This window comes from Blennius ocellaris (genome assembly GCF_963422515.1).
Source record: "Blennius ocellaris genome assembly, chromosome: 13".
NCBI classification, from domain to species: Eukaryota; Metazoa; Chordata; class Actinopteri; order Blenniiformes; family Blenniidae; genus Blennius; species Blennius ocellaris.
In genome coordinates this window covers 23,423,809-23,431,630 of record NC_137662.1, presented here as the reverse complement: position 1 = coordinate 23,431,630, position 7,822 = coordinate 23,423,809, and positions in this window count along the sequence as shown.

Sequence of the window (7,822 nt, the reverse complement as noted above, 5' to 3'; positions counted from 1 at the left end):
TTTTTTAAGACCAGATTGTTCGAAGCAGACTTCATGCCAGTCAACAGAGCATGACGTTGACAACACTGCCTCACACACATCCTCCCATTGCCCTGTTTGGCTTTTTGTTTTTCCAGGAGATTATACGATTCACTATATAACTTGAAGAGCAGCTGTCTGACCAGATGAGCTGGAAGAAGTTGATCAGACATCCCCGATGTTTCCAGTGTAGCTTCATGTGGACTGAGTGAGGAAGAAGAAGAGGAAAGTTGTGAAATTGCACAACCGAATTCAACCCATGGAGCCTCTTTGTCCAACTTTTGTGAAACCCACCTTCAAGACCCCACGCAACTTCCACGACTCGCAACTCGGTTCTTAGATTTTGCCCCGTGATTGATTAAAAACAGTGCGTCCTCGGAAGGCGATCCCGCGGCGAGATCACGAGGCAACTTAATGCTGTTAAAAAAAGAAATTGTGTTTCGTGAGAAGTTTGCTTTTTTTTTTTTTTTTTTTTGTCGCTTGCCTCCACGTTCCTGGCTTGAGGCGGGACTCTCCTGTGATGAATGGCTAAACGCCGAGTCCTCGCTCGAAGTTCCCATTTAATTACACCTGCAAACCAAGCGCACCTCACAACAGAAGCTTCATTAATATGAAGCAGCGTCGGAACGTGGAAGCGCCTCCGTGGACGTTTCGCTGGGACTGCGGAATGAAGACACATGGTTCCGCGTGTCCACTGCAGCGCCTTTGTCAGTCATCTTTCATCTCTTGGCCTGTGCCTATAGGCAGAGAGTGAGCAGCAGGCGGTGTAATTCTCTTCTAAAGCCCCTAGTTAGGCATGCATATATTCCTATTATAGTGAGCGCTCCCGGAACAAGACAACAGAGAGCAAACAGAATGACCTTGAAATATTTATCCCCAGCCTCGCTTCGGAGAATTAAGTTTGGTGTCAGGGGCAACTTGCAGCTATCCAGCTCCACTTTGTGTGGAAGCAACGCGTGCTCGTGCACACACACACACACACACACACACACACACACACACACACACACACACACACACACACTCACTCTCCCGTCCTCCTTTAGCGGGTTGTGTAGACTGAGACAAACGGCTCATGTACCATCTTGCAGTGTTGAATATTAAAAGCGGTCAGGGAGGCAAGGCTTTGATTGGGACAATAAAGGCTGATGAACAGGATCTTAGAGCATGGGTGAGGAGTGTGTGTGTGTGTGTGTGTGTGTGTGTGTGTGTGTGTGTGTGTGTGTGTGTGTGTGTGTGTGTGTGTGTGTCACTGCAAAGGACACAGCCAACACCCTGAAGTGGGAGCCAGGAGCTGCCCGGCCCAAAATACTGCCTCTCTGTGTGTGTGCTCGTCTGGAGGGAGAGCGAGAGAGTGAATAAGGGTAAAAGTGACCCAGTCGGAGCAAATGTGGGTCAACTCATTGATTTGTAAATTACAGTGAAGCTGAGATTAATTAATTAAAAAAAAAAAAAAAAAAAACCCTGTATCTCACTGTTTGTTGGTGTACTGGTCATCGTTTGACAAGTTGGGGATCATACTGTGTTTATTAGGTTAATTGCAAAATTAAAACGTGAGTTGTTACACTATTGGTCAGGTTAATTGGAAAAATTGAACCGGAAGAGAGTACTTGCAAGAAAATAATAAGGTTAAAAAAAAACAACAAGTCCGGAGCGTAGGTTATTGTGATTGTTTTGCATGATTTGTTTGAGTTGTTTCGCAGAGATTTCTTATCTCCTCACATCGAGCATCACTGATGACCACAATCATATTCACTGTGTTTTAGAATGATCCCATTTTATCACATGAAATAACCAGTAAAACTTTGTGTCGGTGTGCGGAACCATGTCACGCCTGGAGATCGACACCACTCGTGCCATTGTAGACTTAGAAGTAGACTCCTGCTCATAAACCTGTATATAACTCTAGTTCTATAGGTCTATAGCCCTGCTCTGCCAGCTGCTCGCGTCACGTAGCTTCTGCAGCTTGTTGTCCCTGATTGTTGTGGTTATTTGATGACATCACGGACCTCCGTGGGGGGAGAGGGGGGCGATTACATCATCTTTTTTTCCCCACAGATGATCCATCTTTGGCGTCCACACCCCGGGGGGGCCAAAAACAGCACGTGTAGGTGAACCGGCGGGCCGGTGTGGGCGGACCCTGATTCTCCAAGAGTTTGGCGAGATGGGAATGTGAAACTGAGGTGTCTGTAGAAAACAGGGAAGGAAAAAAAAAAAACAGGCTTTATGTTGAGATTAGTCTTTTTTTTTTATTGTTTGGTTTTGAGAAGATATCGATATTTCCATCACAACAACAAAGAATAGCTTTAAAGTCAAACGTTGTTATGGCACTATTTTACCAGTCAGGTAAAACCCACTCAAGATGAATTTGGGTTGAATGTGGCCTTCTTGCTCTAAATGTACATAAGAGACAATCCAAACATGAGCTCACGGTTAGTTTTGCGTCTGCTGTTACGTTTAGAACAACGCAAATGGTTCAAATGGTTCATCTGGTTCAACATTACCTGTCTTGTTTTGGTTGGTAATGGATAAAGGCTCCAGTGGTAAATCTTTGCTGGTAACTCCAGAAGCAGCTCCCCGTTCAGGCTGCAGGCTGGAATCAAGCTCCGCGGCTCTCCGTTAAACCAAAATCAATTCAGTAAGCACAACATTCAAGCAACACCTCTTGTAAGCATTTGCATTTCCATCATGAATAATTATGCTTTCCAGACTAAACAAAAATCACGCTTCTCGGCGTACACGACGAGGTCGACCAAATGAGTTTAAAGTTACTTTCAAATGTTTATTGTTGTTCTTTTCGTCGACGAGAATCACAAAGAACTTTCTGATTTGTTTGGAGATACTCCCGCTAATGATCTATTATGCCACATCTGAGGGGACGTCTGAACAGAGGATAAATGACGGAGGCTTCGCCAAAAGCCTCTTTGTTGTACTTATGTAATTGTCGTGTTCATAGGGAATTTTTATTGAAACAATAACAAAGCACATGTCCACAAATTAGCTTCACTTTCTCCTATTCAACTTCCCATTGTCTGCAATGCCTGTGAGGGCTTAGAATAGTGGATGATTGGAAAGGAGAAAGGAAAATGCAGTGTGTGCGTGCGTGCGTGTGCGTGTGTGCGTGTGTGTGTGTGTGTGTGTGTGTGTGTGTGTGTGTGTGTGTGTGTGTGTGTGTGTGTGTGTGTGTGTGTGTGTGTGTGTGTGTGTGAAGGGGAAAGCGTGTTGGCAGTGTGGTAAAGAAAAGCCTGCTGGATTGTTGGAGCACAGTGGAAGGATGCCTGCCAGTTTCTGCGCCACCGGGACTCTCTGACCTGCGCTTGTGTGTGTGTGTGTGTGTGTGTGTGTGTGTGTGTGCGCAACAGAACTCAACAAGAGAAAACCTCCGCCTGCTTGCGCGTGCGTTCCCCCCCCCCCCCCCCCTCATGCACGTCCGCTTCTCCGCTGTGTGGGAAACTGCGTGCACGTCCACTGGTCTGCATTCAGTGTGTGTTTCAGCACCTGTGTGTGTGTGTGTGCGTGTGCGTGTGTGTGTGTGGGAGGCGAGCAGATGAAGACGGTGCTTGCCTCATATTCAATGTGATCTGCAGCCTCACCTCTGTCATTATATTTAGCATACGATTCAGCTCCATGTTTCATTATGCATTCCCATCTACTGCTCTGTGGTGTGAATCTTACATCTCAATTAGCCTCTGTGTTCTGGACATAAAATGCATTATTTGTGGCAAGCGATGGGAGAGCAAAGAAACTCAGACTCGCAGCTAAAGTGCACATGAATGACACGTCCTCATTTGCACAAAAGCCGACGCATGCACGAGAACACACCGTGTTTGTTTGGATCGGTCTTTGTGTTACATAGATGTACTTGGAATGTACTCGTGTTCTTTGAAACAAAAGCGCGAGTGTGTGTGCAGGTAGCATTGCCTCTGAGTGCACAAGGACTCGGAAAGAGGCGGCAGCTTTCAGGGACTCTAAAGTCGCTTGAGCACAAACAAGAATTTGGGGTAACAACAAGAGACCTGCGCTCTTTAAATGTATTTATACGGCCCTTAAAGGGAAGCAGTCTGTCTGCTTTGCAGAAAAGGGGGCTGCTGCACCGGATCCAAGCATCGTGCTGCTCCAGACTCTCACAAATTCAAAAGCAAAGCTTTGTTTAAAAAGGCTTTGAAATGTCAGCTCACATAAACCGCAGCAGGATTTCTGCAACTGTAACAGAGTGTTTCTCTGGCTGATTTTAAAGTTCAAATCAAGGCCTCTGTAATCATCCAGCTATCTATGTATGTATATCTATAAATCCCCCCCAAGAGTGTCTGTGGTCAGGAACCTATCCCACCTGACACATGGTCAAAGTCATTGACAAGCCATGCAACTACATTTTACACCTTTTTAAGATTCGAATGAACCCGAAATATAAACCTGATTAACATTAAAGTGCCAGTGCCAGTGCTTCTTTCCACCATCGCACGTGGTGCAACATTTGACCATAAATTCATTTTTCAGTCTATGTTGCTTTGAAACACAAAGTAAAACAAAATTTAAAATATCAGGGGTTCTCATTGGAACTCAAACCCGACACTGGTGACACGGATTGGATTGGGGATTGAGTTCTGCTGTAAAAAAAAACAAAACAAGTTCTATTCTATTCTATTCAGTAGGTTTGAAATCATTCGACTGCAGTTCACTGCAGCAGCCAACAGCCTGTTTCCTGCTCCCAGTAGAGAAATGCCACCAAACAACTCAGTTAATCTGATTCATTCAAGAAACTGTAAAGTCCAAACAAGAGGGAAGAAGTTTTCACCTTCAAACAAACTGTTTTTTTTTTTTTCTGAGATCTGAGACTGAGAATGATTAAAACAATCCAGATGTCGGCACTGGAATCATTGTAAGCACTGTGTCTTTTCTCAAAGTGTACCGTACCATATTTTTTTTACTATAGTATGTTTATTGTACTTTATTCTACACATTGCCCCCCCCCCCCCTATCATAGTTTTTTTCCCCTTGTTTTCATCTTACTGTATATTTTGCTCCCCTTAGAACTTACTGTACTTTATTATAGTTTTTTTTTAATCTTATTTTTTAGTCCTATTTTTTTTTATCTACTTATTATTACTCTTACTGTAATATTTTTGGTCCTTAGGGTTCTTGATAGTCATTGTATATAAGATTCCTCTATTCTTACTTAACTGTTTGCACATTTCTTGTCTTTCCTCCTCATGAGTGTCAATAAGAACAGAATGGAACAAGTACATTTCTCCTTTGTGAGATCAATAAAGGCTTATCTTATCTTATACTTTTGTCTTAATCTCGAGTATATTTAACAATTTTAGTATGAACACAAAGAAAGCTGGATTAAATTTGGGCATTTTCATAATTTTCTCTGCTTTGGTGAAGATATGGAAACCCAATCACACGTGGTCACACTTGGATCTACTGTCATGTGTCTTCACTGGAACTTCGTTCGGGGAAAAAAATGGCAGGAAGTTGTGCTCTTTGAATTTTTTTTCAAAATCTGTAAACAAAACTACACCCACTCTGTCTCAACTTTCTCAACGGCCGTGATGCGGGAAAGGGACAGTCTCTTTTCTGTTAATTCCGTTGACCCGCCCTTGTAAACGCAGGCCTCGGTCTCTGTAGTACAAGTCTGTGTCTCCACGGAACCAGCGGGGGGGGGGGGGGGGGGGGGGTCGGCGTCTTGCTCAAGGGCACCTTGACCACAGTCGTTCAAGGAGGAAGCAGCTTTTCTCACAGTCACACTCCCGGATTAAAATGCTGCCCGCGTCATGTCAGCATAATCTTGGATCCTTGCCCAATCTCACATTACCATATCTGCTATACAGGGCCATGTGAACTTGTGAAATGGAGGTAGAAATATATACATATACACAAGGGGGGGGGGGGTATATGTACACCTCTGTGTGGCGTCTTGTCTTGTCGTGCCAGAACCAACTAGGACGGTTTATTTTTCGCCTCATTATTGACCCGCTGGAAAAAAAATGCGAGGGGATCTGGTCCCAAGCATTTCTTCTGATTGCTTCCACATTGACTCCCCGGACGCTAAAGCACAAAGACGGGTAATTCAAGAATGACAAGCGTTCTTTTCAAAAGGAGGGAAGAGATGGCACTTTGTCCCAAAAAAACCCTCAGGAGGCCGAAGACGTGAAGGTTTGTCAGATCGCTAACTCGTGCCGCGGATTACCGGCAGACGTGGCGAGCCGTTCCCGTTCACTTACTGCTCAGTCGCTGACCGCCTGGTGAGAAAATCACGGATTTTCAATACGGCTTTGTTGAGGACGAGCAATGGAGCTGATTTTTTTTATTTTTTTATTTTTATTCTCGCGACCTGTCGAGGTTTCACCCAGTCTTCACCTGGAGTCAGACAGTCGCCTCGTCAGTTCACTAGATAGATAGATGGAGGGATGGATGGATGGATGGATGGCTGGATGGATGGAGGGATGGATGGAACACACGAGCAAAGTTTATATACACAAATCTCAATGAATTGTCTTTTTGAACAATGGAAATGGCTTCGGCATTTGACTTTTTTATTTCTTTAAATATGTCACATTCACCAAAATAAATAACTTATAGTGAAAAAATGTTGCTAACTACAACAATATGACATTTCAAATGAATGAGCTTTGTTTGCAATCTAAAGGCATTGAGTCTATTTCGTCCCCACACAGGACAAAGGACAGTGTCTCCATTGCTCAACACAAGATCCGACAACCTTAAAACCTGCTACCTTATTGTAATTCTCACCGTTGCACTCCACTTAATTAGCTTCATTAAGTATTGACAAAGAGGGAGCTCCGGTACGGACGAGTTTCCCGACAGAACTGCAGTAATCCTGTGGCAAATTTGAGGAAGGAAAATTGCATTTGAATCCTAATTAATGCCTTCGTAATGTTGTTGGATTTTCACCTCTCGGAGAATATAAAGCAATCCGGGAAGATTTAAAAAAAAAAAAAAGAGAGAGAGAAGAAGAAGAAGACAAAAGTACAACTGCGGATTTGGTGTCCTTACTTTTTTTTACTCATATTTCAATGATGTGTCTCGAGTGCTTAAGATTTACTCTGTACACTTGGTGGAGAAACTGGCTGACCTGCTCCGAAATGAGATCAGATATTGATTTGCATTGCCGGCACATCTGTCCAACCACCATCTACTAAAAGCAGATGTGAGGATACAAAAGACAGAGGGAGCCTTTATTGTGTTTTCACCCCGGCCAGTGGACGCACAGACACAGAAACAGCGCCGGGGAAACTTAATCCTCGCGTCTGTTTTCTGTCAGCGCAAACTCCGGTTGGTAACCTCTCACATTCATGTCCATGAATTTTATTCAGGGTGGTACATCCAGTCCTGTGTAAATCACAACGCTATGCTCGAATCACATCAATGAGACACAACACTTAAAAAAAAATAAATAAATAACTGAGCAAAATACCAAGCAGATGAAGTCAGAGCCGATGACTGAACAGCTTCTTCCTGAAGTAACATCCAAGTGATGTCGTTCAGTCAATTATGCTTCATCGTTCAATTCAGTGTATTGAAGCTTTAGTTTGTTCACCACCACCTTGAATTCTCCTCTCCAGGCAGGTAGGTTTCATTTCCCCCCCCCCCAACATACGTCTGACATGCTTCCATGGTGTTCTTCGTCTTCACGTTTGTCATGATAAACACTCAACAGTCACCCTGCTAGCTAATGGAGCCGTCGTCTGATGAAACGTGTTCGACACAGGACTGGTGTCAATCCCAACCGTTTAACTTCTTAGGCTCAATTCTGTCTGTCAGTTAGCGTGGGTGTTTT